Genomic DNA, 22,604 nt, shown 5'->3' with positions numbered 1-22,604 from the left:
GAATCAGTTATCGGAATGTAGCAGGGCTTCCACTCTACATTATGAAAATAGACAGGAATACAAATATTAAAACAACATTTCCGCACTATAATGAAAAAACCATGAGCAGTGCTTTCGCTTGACACAGGCTTCCAAAATTAGAGCAAGGCTTCCATACTTGGATGTCAAACTCAACGAGCTTTGGACGGCTTTCTCTCTCTCTCTCTCTCTCTCTCTCTCTCTCTCTCTCTGGCAGGGGTTTTTGAAACATGGATCTCTTTCTTTCGGGAAGCCAGCCTTTCACACACAGGACCTCAGTCACTATTTATAGGAAAAGCCAAAGATCCATGGAAATCCTTACAGAGAGCTTACCATCTCCATGTAAGCTTCTTACACGGAGTGGTAAGCCAGCTCCATGGAAGCAAATCTAAAGGATTAAGATCCGTGGAAACTTAAAGGGAGATGGTAAGGCTTAAAGAGAGATGGAAAGGCTTAAAGGGAGCTTACCATCTTTGTGGAAGCAATTCCCTAAGATCGATGGGAGACCTAGGGTGGGCGGTTACCTAGTAGCTTGAGCGACTGTAGACTTAGGCAGCTAAGTCCTATTAGCTGAGGGGAAGGAAGGATTTAATAGGTTTGGTTTTGGTTTATGTTTGGTTTTTTTTTTAATGATTCAAAGTCTAGGTAGATAATACAACACATCTGGGTATCCGTTCTTTTCGTGCAATATATCAACAGGATTGGTATCATACCATTAGAATTGAATTACACTTAAATGTCCCACACTTAGTTGAAACTCAATAGGTTATAAACACAATGAAATGTGAGTGCACTTTTGAAAGTACAATGTGCAATATGGATACAATACATGTGAGAAACTAAGGAAGGAATTACCTAAGATTGGCAACTTGCTAGGGATTTTAGTTCCTCAAAATAACATTCCTATTTTGGTATCTTGGAAATGAAATTAGCACTTTCCTGGCGTTGTTGTGAAAATGACATTCTTATCTTAACCTTATTGCGGAAATGACGTTCTTATCATGGCATTTTTGCACTAGAATCAACACTTTTTAGCGTTACTGTGGAAATGACATTCTTATTATAGCATCAATAGGCACTTTTAGAGTTGTTGTGGAATGACATTCTTATTATGGCATCTCAACTTTGCTACGGAAATGACATTCTTATCATTTCAATGCAATAAAGAAGGTTTGAAGAATTATGGAAGAAGATACCCCATGATCGGGATTATCACCATCACAAATAGTGATGACGAAAGTGGTGGATAGGGCTGTCAATTCCGAGCCAGCACTGGTAGGCCCGCACCGAGCCCATCACGTTTATGGCAAGACCTAGACTGGCCAGATTAATAAATGTGACACATGCATAAATAGGTAGTACACGGTGCAACCACCTAGCCTGACCGGTGTGATATGTACCATTGAGATGGTGGTAATTGTTACATGAACATTCATATTTTTAATGCATAGTTTAATTGATTTGAACTTACTAAACTTGGGTTCTGTAGATAGTTTAATTGATTTGAGTTTCGTGGCTTAAAGATTGAGTACCTTAGTAATTTAGTTTTCTTTGCTATGTCCATCTTTCCTCATTTATTGTATTCCTCTTCAAATACATTTAAGAGACCAATTTTAAAGAGGACCCGTTTAAAGCCCGTTTAAAGTTAAATAGATTTATAGCCCGGTTAAGGCCCGTTTATGGTAGACCGATTAAAGCTCGAGACCAAGAAGGTGCTGGCCAATATTTCTATTTGAAGTTTGTTGATGGCTTCCCCTTCACATTGAGAAGCCGTGCTCAAGTCTCTTGTAAATGTACAAGTGCGATTGCTAATGGGTCTGCATTGAATGTGTTGCCATTGAGATTAGCCTTAAGCATCTGTCTGAACATGGAGAAGATGAGACCGTCAAACCAAATGGTATGGGCCTATGACAACATAAAAGGAAAAGCATCAAAGTAAAAATTGAAATTAAAATCCTACTTTAAGAATGAAAGGGTAGCAAGAAGAGAGAATGGGAGGGGGGGGTGAGAAGACTATTATAGAAGCCTACTTACTTGAATTAGAATTTGAAATACTACCAGTATTAAAAACCAGATATAGAATAAACCAAATCTGAAATTGCTAGTATTAGAGAAAACAAATCTGAAAAGAAAAATTGAACTTGAAAGACATACTTTATAGCTTGTTCTTGTCACCTAGAACTTATTGCATTCATTAAATAAAAGAGGATTAACCCTTTAGGGTTTGGTGGACTCCCTTTTATAAGGAATAGGGGAGAGAGAGGAACCATTTACTTCCTATTTTTTCTCATTTTCTCTTATCTATTCTTCAATCTTTAGTATCTACTTAATTTATACGGTGGTGTTATAATTTCTGTAGTATCTTGTGAATATATACTACGGTAAAATAATATCATTGTAAAAGGTAATCTTATATGCGTAGTATCTGATTCCGTAGTACAAGCAAAAAACATTTCCCGCTAAACCGTTCCCCCTGAAAATCCCTTCTGTAATCGGCTACCCCCTTATTTCCAGGTATTGTTCTCTATGAATTCCCCAATTCCCTTGTGATGCTCTGTTAGCATAAATAATAAATAATTATTTTTTATGCTGGTTTAATCTTCTGTTGACTTATTTTTTTTTTCTTTTATGAATTGGAAACTTCATTCTATAGAGCTTAATTTTGTATTGCTTTTACATTGTTCAATTTTTTTTGGATTTTTTAGGAAATTCTATTTGGAAAATGAGTCAGTTGTTTTCTTATGGTGTAACATAAAGTAATAATTATTGGAAACTCGAATTCTTGGTCTTAATGGCTGGGGTAGGTTTCGCTCTTGTGGTAACCAACGTTCCAATGTAATGGAAATCAATTTTGTTGCAGGTTTGAGATAGTGTTAGTTTGTGTTCTGAGGGGGATTTCTTAATACGGTCATAAATTATTGTATGTTCTGGAAACCCCAATTGATCCTTCTGAGTTCTGCTGGAGTCTTCCTAGAACTGTTTAGAATCTTTTGATCATTATGCTTTTTGTTATGTCCGTCTAAAGGGTTTAGAATCTCTTAGATTCTATTAGGATTTACTGGGCTACTTTCTATTTTTTTTTTGCTAGAAATCAAAATTATATTAAAATGGAGAATAAAAAAGATATAAGGGTACAGCAAGAAAAAACCAAAGCTAAAGAAAGGACCCCACCTTCGGCAGTGCCATCAGCAAGGTCCTCCAAAGCTATCTACAGAATCTAAATCTTGGTTTGGAGAAAGAATCCCATATAATCTCCTCAATAATATGAGTAGGAAATTCCTCCATGGTTCCAGATAATCCTGTTTTTGCAGCTGATTTTGCAAGGTAATCCGCAATTGGATTGGCTTCTCTGTAGCAATGAGAAATCTTCCAGGATATAGAATGTTTTTAATTTCAGAATTTCACTAGATTGTTTACATCCTCCTCTGAAATTTGTTTTGTCATTCTCCTTCCACAGCCACTGAGTTAAATAGGGGCTCTAGCTCTCTCCCATTTTTAATCTTTATTTATTTATATTTTAAAATCGTAAGATTGTTTATCCTTGGGAGTAGCTGTTTGAATAAGAAATACATATTAAGCATTACCTTAAACATAGTAAATTTTCCTGCATGCTGAGGGGACAGGGTTGCTTCAGCTCAATGGATTATGACATATTTGGTCCTAGAAATTTCTGCTCTGTAAAAGTTGAATATTTTGCTACAGTAATATAAGTCCGTAGTAATAAATAAATTTTAACGACAATAATATAGCATTGTATACTATTGACTTTAAGCTACGGTATAATATAGCCGGTGTGGTCCATCGATTCTTGTTGGCATTTGAAATATTCCTTGTACCCCTGGGACAACTGCAGACGGGCTGGTTCTGCATCTCGGTTCAATTTTGATCCATTATTTTTTTTCTAGCCCGAAAAGAATAATCATTTGTACGGGTGACCAAAAGGATGTGTACTTTTAATTGAACACGTCCATCTTGCTCAAAATTTCATCCTCTTTGCAACCATGAAAAGAAACATGACCTCTTTAAGTGTAAAATTAGAGATATAGCGCCCGATAGTCCTTAAGGCCTTAAAAATATAAAACCTGTAAAAAGAGAGTAAAACCCAAGGTAGCTCAATTCTAAATATGCATAATGCATGTTTTACTACCCTAGATTTCACACATAAATGTGCTCATCAATTGGCCCGACCAAATTTGACATTTATTTCCAGGTGATAGATATCCCCGCTTCTTTCAATATGCTTATGGGAAAACTATGGTTGCATCAGGCAAAGGCGGGTATCCTTCAGTCTGCATCAGAAAGTGAAGCTTTTGCATGAAGGAAAGGTAATAACTATTTGAGGGGACGCCGAATTGGTCAATACATTAGCCAAATTTGACATTTGTATCCCCATTATGGCGTTGCCATGGCGGTCAAATCGCCCATGTGTCATTTTTTATTTTTCCTATTTTCTAAAGTTATTTAGTATGCTATTTTTTTTATTTCCCCTATTTTCTAAGAAAAAATATAGTAGACATTAGAATGTAGACAATATACAAGTATTTTAATCCATCCAAATCAAAAGATAAAGAAATTGCTGAGAAATAACAGAAAAAGATTCCTTCCATCCTACATCAATAATTGCAATTGACAAGTGGGGAAAAAAGATGCATACAGGCCAACAGGACATTATTAGAAATTTGTAAAAAAATTTATATGAACCAACATATATCATAGATTCACTGGAAACATTTTTAAAATATGTTGCAACAGAATAGAACTAGAAATTTATATGAACCAACATATATCATAGATTACCATGGCTTTTTCCCCTACCATATAGACTTACCTTGCTTAATATTAATAAAATCCACAATACAGAACATGGTTCTTAATCATGGAAAATCTGGTAATTGAAGACCACAATCTGACAATCATGACTGCTAGAAAATTTGCATCAATGAAAAAGACAATACAAGTATACAACATTAAAAAAAAAAAAAAAAAAACAGGAAATCAGAACAGAGAAAGATTTCTGATCTGTGTGAGTGAATTAAGGAAGAGGAAGAAGAAGATTAGAAGAAGAGAAAAGATTGATTACTGATTAGTAGTAGAAAAAGGGGGGAAAAAAAGAGGTGAAGACTCTGAAGAGTTGAACAAACCAGACTCTATAGGGTCAAGGATTAGAAGAGAAGAAGAGTCGAACATACCTATCTTGGCCGGAGCAAAATAAGATCAGAACAGAGAAAGATTTCTATTCTGTGTGAGTCAACTCAGGAAGAGGAAGAAGAAGATTAGAAGAAGAGAAGAGACTGATTACTGATTAGTAGTAGAAAAAGGGGAAAAAAAAGAGAGGTTAGGACTCTAAAGAGTCAAACAATCCAGACTTTGTAGGGTTAAGGAAGAAGAAGGTCTTATTTAGACTTTTTTTTCTTTTTCTTTGGTACAACTTATTAATTTACACTTTTATCCCATGTAGCATTAATTTGTACATTTCAATTACACTAGTAGCTCCATGGTAAGTTTGCAGAAACACTGCCAGGTGGAAGCCAACCTCCTCCCTAATAGAGTAAAACTCACTAACCATTATATATTTCTTCTTGTACTTCGTTTCTATTTGGAACATTGGAATGATTGCTTTATTGTACCCACTGTATTCTTTCCGCTTATGTTTGTTACATTCTAGTCTTTGATGCCGCCTTGCAGTTACCTACCTTCGCTCATTTGTGGGCCATGTGATTTTTTTTTTTATACTTTACATTGTTCTCACATTGCTTAGATTTGTTTTTTTAGATGAATAGATAAATTCATTATCATACGTGATGCAAATAAGTCAATGGGCTTATTTTATTGCAGATAAGCCTTAGGTTGGGTCTGTCATTGGCGAGCCCCTGTTTTCTGACTAGCGGACTATACTGATGGATAGGCTCATGTTTTCCTGCATCTGCATTGAAGTCACCGAAGAGCATATCCTTTCATCCTCTGTCAAGATCTTGGATGGAGAATGGTTCTCCTTCGGTCAGCAAGTTGGCTGCTTCCCCAATGTACGATATGTAGAACTTTTTTCCACCACACGGCTGCTCTTTTACGCTTGTTGCCTTCTACATTGAAGTTGATCCCTTGGTGGTCACCATTGTTGATGGAAATACTACCCCCGCTCAAGAAAATATCTCTGCTATTGTGAAAAAATGCTTTTGTGCCCCTTGCCATAGTGGAAGATGGCATCACTGTTACTGGTTAGTATAATCTTCAGGGTAGAAAGAAAAGCTGTATGGCTAATCCACAACCCTCAGAAAATTTCTCCACTCTGACCAAGCTTGCTTCTATTGGTCCTTCGGATCAACACCCTTTAACCAATGGTCACAATCAGTTTCTTCATTTTTTTTTTTTGGATTCCTCGGACTATGATGATGAGAATCCCCTCATCCCCTTGATTGAGGCCCTCATCTTCTGTTGCCTCTGTCCTAACTGCTGACCCAAACCATCACTCCATCAACAGATTTCCCCTTCGAGCTTTCTAGTTGGCTCTAGCCTCTCTGCTATGCACTCCTCAGACATTTAAGACTCCTCCCTCCCCCAATCCCCTTTTGTTGGGCTGCTGCCTCTTCCTATGGGCCCTTCCATCCATCCCGAAACCCTCCTTTCGCCATGTCTTACCGACCAACCTCTTATCCCCTCCAACCGGTGCAACCTTATCCCTAACTGAACCATTTTCATCCTGGGTCACCCATTCAGCTTTAACCTATCATCATTGGACCCCACATCCAACAACCCATCTTCTTAGGACCCATTCACCTTCGGATCTAACCCATCTTCAACTACCTCCACTTCCTTGCCCCCCCCCTCAAAGAATACCACCGAAGGCATACAACCCCTTCTGTCTAAGACAACCGTGATCTCCACTTCCAAATGATTTCTTGGACCATCTAGAATGTGCATGGACTCAATTGCCTCACCAAGCATGCCTCCATCCGCTCCTCTCGCAAATCCTCCTATGTGTCCCTCTGTTGCCTTGTTGAAACCCGTGTTCTTAAGAGCAATGCCCCCTGTATTGCCTCTTCTATCGCTTCCTCCTGGTCTTGTCTTTCTAATTACGCTCATAGTCTTAACGGGTGTATTTGGGCTCTCTGGAAACCCCTTCTTCTCAATGTCATTGTCATCTCCTCCTCCGCTCAAGCCATCCACCTTTCCATTTTCTTCTCCTTTGGTTCCTCCCTTTGCTTCTTCACTATCATCTACGCTCTTAATAGAGTCCAAGACAGGCTTTCCCTCTTGTCTGATCTATATGCCATTGTCCCTTCCATTGCCTACCTCTTTTGGGGCCTAGTTGGGGATTTTAATGTTGTTAGAGCTAGCCATGAGAAGGTCGGGGGTGTCCTTATTGACCTCCCTTCGGTTAAGTGCTTCAATGATTGTATCGATGATATAGCCATGAATAACTTAAGATGGTGTATTGGCAAGTTCACTTGGCAAAACAGTAGGAGTGGTTTTGCTAGGGTTACTTATAAACTTGATAGGGTATGAGGCTTGGTTGGACTTTTTTCCTTCCTCCCATGCTTGCTTCGACCTCCCAGGCATCTTTGAGCATTCCTCCATTTCTCTTCTTGTCCACCCCCACACTTCTTTTGGTCCCAAGCCTTTCAAATTCTTTGACATGCGTTCCCTCCATAGTGATTTCCTCCCTATGGTCCAAGAAGCATGGGCAATCCTTGTTCAGGCATTCTCCATTCCCCTCATTGCCTTTGCGAAGAAGCTTAAGACTGTCAAATCTACTCTCAAGATTTGGAATTCAAATTCCTTTGGAAACATATCCAGAGCCTCTTCTTGTAGAGATAAGCTTGATGATATCTAATCTCGCTGATGAGCACATTTATGTGTGAAATCTAGGGTAGTAAAACATGCATTTTACATATTTAGAATGGAGCTACCTTGGGTTTTACTCTCTTTTTGCAGGTTTTATATTTTCAAGGCCTAAAGGACTATCGGGCACTATATCTTCAATTTTACATGTAAAGAGGTCCTATTTCCTTTCATGGTTACGAAGAGGACGAAATTCTGAGCAAGATGGACGTGTTCAATTAAAAGTACACATTCGTTTGGTCACCCGTACAAATGATTATTCTTTTCGGGTCAGAAAAAGAATAATGGATCAGAACTGAACTGAGATGCAGAACCAGCCCGTTTGCAATTGTCCCAGAGGTACAAGGAATATTCTAAATGCCAACAAGGATCGATGGACCACATCCTTAAGTGATTAAGATTTGTTTTTGATAACAACAACTACCTAGGTAGTTGGTGAGCTATGGTGTCAAAATTCAATCACTTTTGTAATAGTTTTTTTTTATGTCAATTAATGCAAGCACTCTTTTATTTTTATTCAGTCTTTTTATGTTTATGATTTATGTAATTGAGTTGTAATTTTTTAAGTTATAGTTCTAGGCTTAGATCTAGGTGACAAGATCACGAGCCGTGGAGCAATTTTTTTTCAAGTTCAAGCATTGATTCAAGTAAGTAGGCTCCTTCAGTAGTCCTCTCTCCCCCCTCTCATTCCCTCTTCTGACTACCCTTTCTTTCTTAATTTAGCATTTTTATTTTCAGTTGTTACATTATTGCTATTCCTTTCCCCCAAGGTTCATGGCTAGTGTATGTGTTGGCTTTGCCCCTCCTAGCCATAGAACCAACAATTTATTATTTTTATTTTAATTGTCTCCCTTTCCCTAAAGCCAAGTAGAGTAACCCTTGTAAGAGTGACTCTCTGGTCAAGTAGGGAAGCTCATATTATGATGCATCCCTCGGGTTAAGTAGAGAAACCTACTTGTGAGTCTCTCTCTAGCTTTCTCCCCTTTCTTTTACTTTATTTTTACTTCAGCATTTTTTTCCTTCATTTATTTATTTATTATTTTTTTTAAATTGCGTGGGTTATTTATTTTCAGTTATTTATTTATTTAATTTTAATTGCATGGCTTGCGTCTTTAAATTCTTAGATGACGAATGGTTAGGACATTATTTTAGATACATATGTTTAGGGCGGTAATTAAAATTAGATCACAACCATTAATCGGTTCACTTTCACATTATTAAAAGAAATAAAAAAAATAAAGTGGCTGCTCTCCTTGTGTTTGACCCATTGCTACATTGATCCGTACGCTTGCGGTTACATTTAAAATCTCAAACAAGTTTTTGGCGCCGTTGCCGGGGAGACAGTTCCATGTTATTTTTTGCATTCTTTTGGTAAATCGGAGTGCTTTGTTTGCTTTATTTTGTTTTTCCTTTTCTTTTATTGAATTCCTGAGAAGAACAACTTGCAATAATAGTTGTATCAGTGGAGGTCATTATGCCTCATAGTCTGATAAAGACAGGTTTCGCCCTGTAGCAGTACCTCAGGAATTGACCTGAGCAACGGATCCCTACTGGTAAGCTCTCAAAAATCCAAAAAAAAAAAATCAAAAAATCATTAAAAAAAAAGGTTTTCTATCCATTCTTTTGTGCCTGTCTTACTTTAGTTGTGCGTAGTTTTCTGTTGCATGAGTGTTAGGTGGGTATGTAATACTAAGAATCGGTTGGAAAGAAGAGATCCAACAAGTAGTGACCCTATACATTTGCTCTCTTTAAAACCCTTCAATATGGGAGACCAATAGAAAAACCCTTCACCTAAATGTCTGAAAGATAGGTTCTACCCTGCTAGAACAGCCCAACCTTCCTGCATAGTTCTACTACAAGCCCAGGGCAATAATTTTGAACTCAAATCTCAATACATCACTATGTTGCCCCACGTCCATGGGTTGACCTCTGAGGATGCATACCTATTTCTAAGGGAATTTGAAGAGGTATGTGTTCTAATTAAGATCCAACAGCTTTCTGATGATGCTGTTAAGCTTAGGTTTATTACTTTTGCATTGAAAGACCAAGCTAAGAAGTGGTTGTATGGGTTACCCATAAATTCCATAACCTCATGGGAACAGTTCACAGTTGTCTTCCTTTAGAAGTTTTTCCCAACTCACAAGACCAATAAGCTTAGAAGTGATATCCTTCAGTTTAGGCAAAAGCCTAGTGAGTCATTTTCCAAATTTATGGAGAGATTCAAGGATCTACTCCAAGAATGCCCTCACCATGGCCTAGACCTATGGCATTTATGTCAAATAATTTATGAGGGTATTGATTACCCAACTAAACAAATGATAGAGTCTATGTGCCCTGAGGGATTCACATCCTTTACAGATGAAGGAAAGGCATGGGAATTCTTACTTGACTTAGCTGACAAAACCCGTGAGTGGGAATCAACCCAAGAGAGTGAAAGAACCATAGGAGGAAAAGGATATTTTGTGGATGGGATAGTAGCCAAGGAAGCCCATTTGGATAGCCTAATCAAGAGAATTGAGGCTATTGTTCCTAGAGAGCCATCATTAGTCAATTTGATTAAGATTTGTGCTTGGTGCCAGTCCCCTGGACATCTCCTAGAAGAATGCCCCAACACCTCTGGGGGCACTTCTAATGATAGTGTTAATGCATTATACCAGAATAATTCATATAGTAATACCTACAATCCAGGATGGAGAAATCACCCAAATTTCTCTTGGAATCAGGGCAACCAAGCAGGGCCTTCTAATTTCCATAATCAAGGTCAACCTGGACTCCAAAGGTCTCCCTTTGCACAACAATCTTTTTTCCAAAATACTTTTCCTTAGTCAAATGTAGGACCTTAGGACAGTTTTCCTAGGGCCCCTATTCTATCATCTTATCAACAACCCCCTGGGTTTACCAACACTGGAGAGGTACGTAGAATAAGTGACTTGGAAAAAAATATGGCCCTCCTCATGACAAGCTATCAAAATTTTACGAGAGAACTCACTCAAGTTGTCTCAATTATGCGTGAGAAGGAGAAAGGAACTTTACCCAGTAAACCAGAGCCTAACCCTAGGCATCATCAGCCTATTAGTTCACAAACATCAACTAATGCCCCCATGAATATAGTACAAGGTCAAACCCAATAAGGGCCCTCTAACCAATGTAATGTTGTTTATGCCCTTAGGAGTGGTAGAGAGTACCAACAGAGCGTTCCTAAATCTTCCTCATCTATTACTCATGTTAGCTCTCCTTCAGTTGAGGACACAAGTGTGCCTCTTGTTTCAGGTTCGTCTGATGAACCTAAAGATTTTTCTAAAACTAAAAATGATTTGGTTGAGGAAACCAAAAATGATTCTTCTGAATAGGGGCAAATCCCTAACAGTCTTTATGTTTATCCTATCCCATTTCCTAATCGCTTGGTAAACAAAAGGAAGACTACTTCCATGGATAAAATTTTAGAAGTCTTCAAAAAGGTAGAAGTGAACATCCCCCTTTTGGATGTCATATCCTAGATCCCTGCCTATGCAAAGGTACTAAAAGATTTGTGCACTCACAAACATATCACTAGTGTGCCCAAAAGGCGTTCTTGGCAGGTAACATTAGTTCCATAATTACTCAGCCTATAGCAGCCAAGTATAAGGATCCAGGGAGCCCTACCATATCTTGTGTCATAGGCAACACTTACGTTGAGCATGCCTTACTTGACCTTGGTGCAAGTGTGAATCTTTTACCTTACCATGTGTACAAGCAACTTGGATTGGGAGAATTGAAAGCCACTAGAACTACTCTTTAGTTGGCAGATAGGTCTGTTAAAATTCCTAAAGGGATGGTTGAGGATGTCTTACTAAAGGTGGGGAAATTTATTTTCCCTATTGATTTCATTGTGTTAGATACCAAGCCCTTCTCAACCAAGGATGAGATCCCAATAATTCTAGGAAGACCATTCTAGGCTACCAGTAATGCATTAATCAACTGCCGAAATGTTTTCCTAAGGTTATCTTTTGGTAACCAAACTATTGAGTATAATATGTTTAGGATAAGCAAGCAACCACATATGGAAGAAGAGATTAATATAATTGAGGATTTTCTGATTTTTTTTGATGATTTAATTACCAACTTTGATATTATTTTTGATTATGAATTCCAAGAGTGTATGGATGAGTTGGATGATGATAGTGAAAATTTCTTTTCTAAAGTCTTGAGTCTTCACATACCTGTGGAGCCCTTAGGACCCCTTTCCAATTCCATTCCCAAACCTTCCATAGTTGAGCCCCCTAAGCTAGATCTTAAGGAGTTGCCATCTAATTTGAGGTATGCTTTCCTAGGGCCTGACCAGACTCTTCCTGTAATAATTTCTTCAAATTTGACTTCTAACGAGGAAGAGGAGTTACTTGAAGTGTTAAAAGATAATAAAGAAGCCCTAGGTTGGACCATGGTTGATATCAAGGGTATAAGCCCTTCTATTGTGTAACATCATATACATCTAATGGAGGATTCCAAACCATTCACGGAACCTCAAAGAAGAGCTAACCCGTTGATGATGGAAGCTATTAAGAAAGAGATCCTAAAGTGCTTGGATCATGGAATAATTTATCTTATTTCTGACAGCCAATGGGTAAGCCCAGTTCACGTAGTGCCTAAGATTTCTGGTGTGACTGTAGTTCCCAATGCCAATAATGAACTAATTCCAACCCGTGTTCAATCTGGGTGGAGAGTGTGCATAGACTACAGGAAACTTAATGTGACAACCTGGAAGGACTACTTCCCATTACCATTCATTGACCAGATGTTAGAGAGGTTAGCTGGACATGAATACTATTATTTTCTTAATGGATATTCTGGTTATAACCAGATCCCAACTGCTTTAGAGGACCAACATAAGACCACTTTTACATGCCCATATAGAACATTTGCTTATAGGCGTATACCCTTTGGGCTTTGCAATGCCCCTGCTATGTTCCAACGATGCATGATGAGCATATTTTCTGACATGGTCGAAAAATTCTTAGAAGTATTTATGGATGACTTTTCAATTCATGGGAATTCCTATTCTGAATGTCTTCATCATCTTTCTCTAGTTTTGAAAAGGTGCATATCTAAGAATTTGATTTTGAATTGGGAGAAATGTTATTTCATGGTTAAATCTAGTATTGTTTTAGGCCATGTAATATCCAAGGAGGGAATTAAGGTAGATAGAGCCAAAGTGGATTTAATTGATAATTTACCACCTCCTCAATTTGTTAAGGATGTCTGATCTTTTCTAGGGCATGCGGGCTTCTACAGAAGGTTTATTAAAAACTTTAGTCAGTTAGCCTGACCTCTCACTTCATTACTTGCCAAAGATCAAACTTTTGAGTTTTCTAAAGAATGCCCAGAATCCTTCAAACAACTTAAGAAGGAGTTGACCAATGCACCCATTGTTCAACCACCAGTTTGGACTGAACCTTTTGAATTGATGTGTGATGCTTTGGATTTTGCCATAGGAGCGGTTTTGGGTCAAAGGATTAATAAGTTTCCCACTGTCATTTATTATGCTAGTAGGACCTTAAACGATGCACATCTCAATTATACAACCACTGAAAAAGAATTTTTAGTGGTTGTGTTTGCATTAGAAAAGTTTCGATCTTACTTTGGTGGTGTATACTACTCTCAGATACTTAGTTCAAAAGAAGGATGCCAAAGCCCGTCTCATTAGGTGGGTTTTACTTTTACAAGAGTTTGATTTAGAAATTAGGGATAAAAAAGGAGTTGAAAACCTAGTTGCAGACCATTTATCCCGACTTCCCAATTCCTTGATTGTCGATTCTCCAGTCAATGAGAACTTTCCAGATGAACAGTTATTTGCAGTGTCCAGTGAACCATGGTTTGCTGACATTGTCAACTTCTTAGTTTCAAGTGTGACTCCAGATCACTGGTCCACCCAAGATAAGTATAGGTTTCATTCTCAAGTTAGGATGTGTTCCTGATCATGAGCAACATTCTATTCTCTCTTTTTGTCATGATCATGCATGTGGTGCACATTTTGGACCTAAGAAGACTATCGCAAAGGTTGTTGAGATCTTTGATGTATGGGGCATCGATTTTATGGGACCATTCCCTAATTCCTTTGGGAATTTTAATACTTTTGGCCGTTGATTATGTTTCTAAATGGATAGAGGCCATACCTTGTAAAACTAATGACCACAAAGTGGTGGTCCAGTTTCTCAAAGAGAACATTTTTTCCTGCTTTGGTGCACCACGTGGAATAATTAGTGGTAGGGGTACTCATTTTTGTAATCGGCCTTTTGAGGCCTTAATGAAAAAGTATGGGATCACCCATAAGTTATCTACCCCTTATCACCCCAAAACTAGTGGCCAAGTGGAGGTGTCTAATAGGCAGATCAAACAAATCTTGGAGAAAACTATTAATCCCAACTGTAAGGATTGGTCCCTTAGGCTCATTGACTCCCTACCGTTTGGTGTATGGGAAAGCTTGTCACTTACCAATTGAGTTGGAGCATAAGGCCTTTTGGGCCATCAAGAAGCTAACTTTGATTTTTGGTGATACATTTATTCCATAATTAATCCCATGAAACAGGGGTAATTTTGAAGGTTAATGGTCAGCGTTTGAAACTGTTCCTCGAGTTTCCTAATACTAGTAGTGAAGAGGTCATGGATCTCCATGAACCTCTTTACATTGATGACTAACTGTTATTCAGGTATGACCCCCTTGCATTGTCTTTGCTTTTAATTTTTCCATGCATTGAGGACATTCATGACTTTTTTTTGAGCTTGCTAAGGATGAAGTCCTACTTTGGCTTTTAGCTAATAATCAACCATTCGGTTGCTTGATGTATGAAAATAAAAATGTTGACTAAGGTACCCATTTTGAACGTATAAAAACCTGTTTAGAAGAAAGAAACAATCCTGTGTCTTGAGATGGGACTTTCTTTTAAAAATAAGAGACCCCTGTTTTATGGTGATGGACCATACTGTGGGTTCTGGGTTCTTCTTTTTAATTTGGCATGGGTGACAAATGACAATTTTAAATGAAATTGAAATGTGGTATAAAGAAGAATAAGAGTTGATTCCCTTGGAACTAGACAGGGCATTGCCCTAGGAAGCATGGTGTCTTGATCGAAATTCCTTGGGAGAAAACTTCTGAAGGAACTCTAGCATCACTGTCTTTGTGGGCATATGCAAAAAGCAAAGCTACATAGTGACTTGGGTCTCTGGTGTTTGCTCCACCATGTCATTCAAGCCAAAAGTAGTGGAGTAGAATAGAGTTTATTAAGCGAAAAAAGGACAAAAAAATGTGCAAATGTCATTAATGCTTAGTAATATGTTTTGGTCAAAAGCACTCCAATGCCTTAGTCATTGGTTCCCTATTTCTTCGTAAGTGGTTTTGCCTTAAGATAAGGATGTTTTGGAAGAGATGAGGTGATTTCCAAATTAAGAAATATGCTAGTGCCTGGAATTGATCAAGGGTAATAAAAGTTCAAGTGTGGGGGTCCCTTGTAAGAAAAATTATCTTTGCTCTGGATCAGCCAAGGTTGGGATTTATTTATTCTGAATTTTGGGTGTATATTCACTGTAGACACCCATGAGACACAACTCGTCCACTGGGGGTGACCTAGAGGTTTAAAGGCTTGTTGCACATGCTAAGTGCTACCATGATTCCTACAAAAGTGAGTTAGGCTTTTTCTTTCATTTCTTTATTTATTTATCTTGCTCGAGGACGAGCAAAAGTCAAGTATGGGGGAATTTGATGAGCACAATAATGTGTGAAATCTTAGGGATATAAATGTACAATTTGCCCCACTTTGGATAGTACTACTTTTATTTTTCTTGTTTTTTTCTGTTTCCAAGTCTACAAGAGAAAGTGCTCAAAGTGTATCAAGAACCAGTCCAAAGGTGGGACTCACTCATTGGTACCACAGCCTCTCTCCTACAAAATCCTGAAGATTATTTTCTCTCCTTGCCACTTCACAAGATCTTGAAGATGCTATGCAAAGATTTCTTTCTGATTTAATCAAGATTGTAAGATATTGGTGAATATTGTAAGGAAAGAATAGAATTTGTTAATTTTGGAAACAGATTCTCTCTTTCCTCACACAACATCTCAGAGAATGAGGATCTTTACCAATATTTAATTTAATTTTTTTTTCTTTCTTTTCTTAAAGAAGACTTGTAGAAGGAAGGACGCAAGAAAAAAACCCTATAAAAGCCCCTTCCTCCCCCCTCTTATTTTATGATTCCCCTTATTTTATTTTCTAGTTTATGCTTAGTTTTCTTCTCTCTCTCCCTCTCTCACTCTTTAGTTTTAGTTCTTCTCTATTTTTGCTTTAATCACTTTTGTAATAGTTTTTTATGTCAATTAATGCAAGCACTCTTTTATTCTTATTGAGCCTTTTATGTTTATGATTTATGCAATTGAGTTGTAATTTTTAAAGTTATAGTTCTAGGCTTAGATCTAGGTGACAAGATCATGAGCCGTGGAGCATCTTTTTTTTTTCAAGTTCAGTTTTTTTTTCAAGATTTGTTTTCTCTAGTACTAGAAATTTCGGATTTGGTTTATTCCAAATCTGGTTTTTAGTACTGGTAGTATCTCAAATCACCCAAGCTTCCAAGTTCAAGCATTGAAGTTCAAGTAAGTAGGCTCCCTCAATAGTCTTCTCTTCCCCCTCTCATTCCCTCTTCTAACTACCCTTTTTTTCTTAATTTAGGATTTTAATTTTATTCGTTACATTATTGCTATCCCTTTCCCCCAAAGTTCATGGCTAGTGTATGTGTTGGCTTTGCCCCTCCTAGCCATAGAACCATCAATTTATTGCTTTTATTTTAATTGTCTCCCTTTCCCTAAAGCCAAGTAGAGTAACCCTTGTAAAAGTGACTCTCTGATCAAGTAGGGAAGCTCATATTATGATGCATCCCTCGAGCTAAGTAGAGAAACCTACTTGTGAGTCTCTCTCTAGCTTTCTCCCCTTTCTTTTACTTTATTTTTATTTCAGCATTTTTTTTCCTTCATTTGTTTATTTATTTATTTTTTAAATTACGTGGGTTATTTATTTATTTTCAGTTATTTTAATTGCATGGCTTGCGTCTTTAAATTCTTAGATGACGAATGGTTAGGGCATTATTTTAGATATATATGTTTAGGACGGTAATTAGAATTAGATCACAACCATTAATCGGTTCACTTTCGTATTATTAAAAGAAATAAAAAAATAAAGTGGTTGCTCTCCTTGTGTTCGACCCGTAGCTACACTGATCCGTACATTTGCAGTTACATTTAAAATCTCAAACAGTTGTAAATACCAACAAAGCCTGGGGTCCATTACGGGGTCTGCTCCAATTCCAAGTAGGGGAAGTGAAAGTTGACAGGTGTGGTTGGGATCGGGATCGAGTGTTCCGGTGTGACATAACTCCTGCGGAGGAATCTGATTTGCTCACATGCATATACAAAGTTGCATATAATTTGGAACACATGCATACATGGTGGGTCCCACACATATACGATAGGCAAAATTAGGTTTAGGGCATGCATAATTGGGGTCCACACATATTAAGATCTGATCGCATGCCTATCCCAAAAGGACACACCATTAAAGTAACAAAAGATAAAATTAGATTTTAAAAAAAAAAATATTTTATTACAAAAATAGTTCACCGAAAATAGGGGGTTTTCACCAGAAATATGGCTTAATCCACTAGAAATATCAGTGTTATTTCGTGTGGGCATAACAGAGAGCAAACTAGGACTTTTTATTTCACCAAAAACAGGCACTGGAAGCAAGTCCAGTGTTTCCGGTGGCTTGTTTCCGGATGTTCCAAAATGGCTATAAATAGATTTGTGTTTGGGTTTCATTGTACAAAACCCTATTCTAACTCATGGAAAAGGTGTGGAAATGGCCAAGGAAAGTTTTTCAACCCATTCCCTACCTTCCTCTCGCTATTTCGTGATCGATCAGTGCCGTATTCGCATCAAAGGTACGTCTCTCCTCTCTATAACCTAGTTTTGTGATTTTTCTTCTCTATGAGCTTTACATTCAGCCATTGAACTAGGTTTTCATTCTTAAATCCTTAGGAATCATATTGCAATGATGTCTGGATACCGTGTACATACTCGACGTGCCGTTGAACAAGAGGAACAAGACATCGCCACTCAGTTCAACTCAATCCTGTTCATCTCTATGGCTGAGCGAGACCATTGGGAACTCTTCAAGCACTGCAACATGGATCCAGGAGTCTATGTGAGGACCAATGACTTCAATGCATTCCGTCTCTGTCAACAGTTTGACGATGTTGGGTGTTACCGTATCTTGAAGCCCAACAAGTACTACTACCCTACACTGGTTAGGTTGTTCTACTCCAACCTGAATTGCATGAACCAGGATACTGAAGAGATGCAGATCACCTCCTATGTGAAGGGGGTGAAGATCTCCTTTGACATGAGGCAGTTGGCCAATATTCTGATGGTCAACAATGCAGGTGACCTAGTGTACTACCCGCCTTGGACTCCAGCATATGAATTCCAGAGTCCTGATAATTTTTAGGAGATAAACGACATGCTAACTAAGGAGGACAAGGGATGGAACCGTTCAGTCAACTAATTTTCTACTCCAAAGGTCATCTGTCGTGTAGTTCACTTGAATGTCCTTCCCACTTACGGACACTATGATAAGGTATCCGCACTACAAGCCTATGTGACCTACTGTGTGTACATAGGGGCGCAAATACATCTCCCTTACCTCCTGATGTGGACCATAGTAATTCGGTCCGAGAAATGGATCACCGAGTGGGGAACTTGTGCTATGGGAGGATACTGACTGACATCTTCCATCACTTTGGGGTGGACTTGGAGGGAGAGGCACGCTTGGTTGAAGAGGTCACAGACTTCAACCAAGATTCTGTGAGGAAAATGACCATAGATATAAGGGAGGTGACACTTGATCCAGAGGCAGGTGTGCAGCCTATAGAGGCAGGGGTGGCAGTGCCGGTGATGTTGGCGGTGATGTTGGTGTTATAGGAGGAGAAGCTGCTAGGGTTGGTGGGGTTCCACCACCTGATCCCTAGGCTATGGGTTCCAGGGTTTCCTCCTCTTCTCAAGGCACTAGGGGTGTGAGGCCTTATGGTCTCAATGATGTTATGGCCCGCTTGGACACCACCACCTCACTGATGAGGAGCATAGATGGCCGCCTCAACAACATAGACAGAACCTATTGTCTTATGGACAATAGAGTGGCCTCCCTAGAGGCACAGATGTAGGCGATGGTCTTCCATCTTGATATTCTAGTGCCTCCTCCAAGAACACATGGTCTGAACTAGGCTCAGGGCTAGGGACAGAACCAGCAGTAGCAGCAGCCAGAGTAGTAGGAGTAGTGGCATGTTTGCCACTGTAGTTTTTTTTTTTTTTTTTTTTTTTTTTTTTTTTATGATTTCCCTTTCCATGTTTTATTTGAGTTTGATGTTTTAGGTTTAGTTGAACTTTCATTTTTATGTCATCTGCTTCTTTCATTTACATTCCTAGTCTTTAGGCTAGTTAGGCTTTCCTGCTTTCCGTACTTTAATTTTATAAAAAGTGTAAGTTGGGTAATTAAGTTCTCTATTATAATGAAATGGTTTTAACACTTATACTTGTCTCTAATTGTGCAATTTCCATTATTGTTATCTTGAGATTTTTATTTAATCCTAATTTCCCCAACTCATGGTTTGGTCGAGATTGTGAGTTAAGGCAGGGCTTCACACTCTGATACTATAGCTATCACACCCCAATTCCAGTAGACCCAACTTACCATTAGGAATACCGGCTGTGTGAGTAAGACAGGTATCTGTCTTACAAACCCATTAGGATCTCTGATAGCAATACCTTAACATTTTCACAATCTCACATCACAAACCAACATAAGCAGCAAAATCATACTACAGTAGCGGAATCATAAATAAAATGGAAAAATGTATAATGATAATATAATAGCAATAACCGAGTTATTCTATTACATTCATCCATGACATATAATCTAATCTCAAAAAAATATATAATCCACAGTTATACCCAAAAGTATCAAAGTATGATGTACAATCTCACGGTGCGGTGTAAGCATAGTGGTCGCAAGCACAGTCCTGATCATGCTCTCCCGCTTGTGGCATCCACCAGTTGCTCACACCATACTTTAACCCAGAAGATACTGGGTCACATGCCAACGGCACCACGACACCTGCATCATCATCTAAAAAAGGGTGTATGTGTGGGGTGAGCTTTCCAACTCGCTCAATGAGGGGTGGGGTCAAGCACATCCAAGCAAGACAATAGTAGTAATAATTTATGATGTATGATTGCAGAAATTAAACACATAGTCCATGATGCTCATGATGCAGTTCATTTATTTATTATCCACCTAACAATACAAACTAAGTCTGGTAAATGCTACTATGGCGCATTAGCCTATATCCTTCATCTCGGAACCACCATCGACTACGCAAGGATACAAACCCTAGCTGTGAATAGGAGCTTGCCAATCCCCGTATGCATCCATGGGTCACCCAGTAAACCCCTGATAACCCCCTCCTAGTAGTCACAACACCGGTACATCATTGGCCATGTCGGACAAGTTCCCGCCTCTGACAACAATCACATTATACCATGGGTGTGGCATTCTGGAAAGGAACATCGAACATACCACAATGGGTTATCCAGCACCTCAACCCTTGTTAGCAAGTGTTCATAGCATAGGGAGTGATACCTAACCACATATATGCTGCATGCCTTCATAATGATACATTAGTATAGATTACACGATACCGGCGAGACCTGGGGCACGAAGTGTAATCCATCTCCAAATACAATCCCGGGTACACGATACTAGTGAGACCTTTTTGCACCAAGTGTAACCCAAGACCGTTTCCCTAATATAGCATGCACATTACAGTTTAGTATGGACTATGCAACACTGGTACCAATCATCGGCCACGAAGTGTATCCATTTCCAAATACAATCTTGGGGTACACGATACCAACGAGACTTTGGCCACAAAGTGTAACCCACGACTACAATTAAATCTAATGCACATAATCAATGCATGAATGCAACATTCATACAGAAATTATGGCACCGATACCACCTCAGCCACGTCAGATTTTGTCTTACACACACAACCACAGACACGGTGATCATGGTACCAGTACCACCTCGGCCACACCGGATCTCATCATACATCTCCATACAACTCATATTGTAATCGTAAAATGACAAATCTAACATATCATCATCGTATTTGAGAAATTACAATTAAACATGTAATTATAAGCATGTGAGCAATTTAATAATAATAAACACTCCAAAATAAACACAGTTCATCCCTCACCTTATTGGTCTCTACTTGTTTTAGGGTTTAGATAAGGCCACCGATCAATCCACTCAGTTTTGGTCTCGGGGCTCGTGCGCATCATTGTCCTAGACACAAGGGCAATCGTACATCAGTACATGTCGAAAAGATTAGGAGAGGCCCCACTTGGGTCACCCCCAAAAGATATAGTCAAAGTTTCCTAATGACAGTAATGTCACCGGAAACAACCACCGAAAACAGGGTCTTTTACCATCGAAAATATCAGTCTTGTTTTCGGTGATGGAGACAGAGAGCTCATAACCCTCTAAGGTCCACCAAAAATATGCCACCAGAAGCAACCCAGTGGATCTAGTGGGCTGTTTCCAGTGGTGGTTCAGAACAATCCACTCATTTTGGGGCTTTTCGGCTTGGGCCCCGATCACCGAGATTTGTTCCATGGAGTTTGTAGGGGATGTTCCTAGCATTATTCTAAGCCAATAAAATCTTGATTCCACTGAGCCATTTGGGAGATACGTCGATCGAATGATCAAAATCCTAGTTGGTCATTTGGTACTACTTGTTGTCGGAGCTCATTGGGCTTGGTTCGAGCTTGGCAACAACATTGGGACAATAAAATACACATTCCCTAACACCAACCCCAACATGGTTTGTACACTAAGATTCCATTCAAACCTAGCTTAATCTAGGTCAAAATGAAGAGAGAGAGTGGTATGGGAGGTTGTACATACCTCCGGCAATGATTTTGGCAACTAAACGATAGCTGGCACCAAGGTAAACCCTTTCCCTCTTTCTTCTTCTTCTTCTTCTTCTTCTTCTTCTTCCTCCTCTTTTCTTCCTTCCTCTCCTCTCTTACGTTGGACACAAGAGAAATGAGGAATTCATGCCTCATTTCTTACTTAAGTGTTAATTTTGGACCTTAGGGTCTGTTTGGCTGGACCCTAATCAGACCGATCGGGTTATTATGACTTTTGGAGCCTGAGAACCCGAGCATTTAGGTTCGAAACGCATTCACGTCACAAGAAAAATGTGGGGGAAGATTTGGGATCATCCGAGACTATTCACGACATGAGTGACAGGACCCACGGGCATCGACAACATGACAGCAGCTTGATATGCTCATCAGAAATAGCCCACCAGATTGAGGTCTAGTGGATCTGGTGGCATATTTCTGGTGGTCAAGATAGCTTGCTGTCTTGACTGCTTGCTATCCAATAGCTGGTCTTGCACGGGTGGTTGCCCTCGGCCATGCTCAAGTCCTTTCAACAACACCGTTACGTGTCGAGATTCATATGTGAGGAGTCAGGTCACTTACCATCTGAGATCAGAAGGTATGAATCCCCTCAAGTTAGATTGGCACATGATGCACGAACATATGGGGTCATCTCTCCCCCTTTAGCAATGGGCGACTGCGAGCCAAAACCCAATCGTGCTTCCAA

General features: G+C 39.0%; 1 non-coding gene across 1 annotated transcript; it reads right to left on the bottom strand.

Annotated features, from left to right (window-relative positions):
- Positions 1–10,007: 10,007 nt before the first annotated feature.
- LOC122062268 lies at positions 10,008–10,114 on the bottom strand. The gene has a single exon (XR_006134889.1). It is a non-coding gene; the product is annotated as a small nucleolar RNA R71 (small nucleolar RNA).
- Between the last annotated feature and the right edge of the window lie 12,490 nt (positions 10,115–22,604).

Source organism: Macadamia integrifolia, chromosome 14 (genome assembly GCF_013358625.1).
Source record: "Macadamia integrifolia cultivar HAES 741 chromosome 14, SCU_Mint_v3, whole genome shotgun sequence".
Lineage (NCBI taxonomy): Eukaryota > Viridiplantae > Streptophyta > Magnoliopsida > Proteales > Proteaceae > Macadamia > Macadamia integrifolia.
This window is presented reverse-complemented; position numbering and strand designations above follow the sequence as displayed.